General features: G+C 37.1%; 1 long non-coding RNA gene across 1 annotated transcript in view; it reads left to right on the top strand.

Annotated features, from left to right (window-relative positions):
* The window catches only part of LOC116695334 (uncharacterized), a 20760-nt gene that overhangs the window by 12339 nt on the left and 8087 nt on the right, over positions 1-334 (top strand). The window lies entirely within an intron of this gene.

The raw sequence follows: 334 nt of genomic DNA, 5'->3' as shown, positions 1-334 counted from the left end.
AGTGGTGTCCCATTTCATAGGGGTATGTTTTCACCCCTACCCCTTGGTTTCAAGGGCCAAGGGGTAGGGGTAAGGGGTGAGGGGTAAGATGGAGAAATGGGATTCAGCCACCATCTAGTGGATATATAGGACAATATTTCAAGAAAACTTCAACCTGAAACATTTTTAGTCATCATGAACTAAGGATTAAATGGCCTAAGTATTATAAAAACAAAGTGCAAAGAAATCAAAGTTTGCCTACTATCCGCTAAATGTTTATCGTGCCTTGTTTTAAGACAAGTTAAAAAAATCATAATCATCAGTACGGTTTTTACAATGAAATATATACTGTACA

The sequence above is a fragment of the Etheostoma spectabile genome, chromosome 9 (genome assembly GCF_008692095.1).
Source record: "Etheostoma spectabile isolate EspeVRDwgs_2016 chromosome 9, UIUC_Espe_1.0, whole genome shotgun sequence".
Taxonomy (NCBI): domain Eukaryota; kingdom Metazoa; phylum Chordata; class Actinopteri; order Perciformes; family Percidae; genus Etheostoma; species Etheostoma spectabile.
The sequence above is the reverse complement of the archived record's forward strand: the minus strand, read 5'-3'. Positions and strand labels throughout refer to the sequence as shown.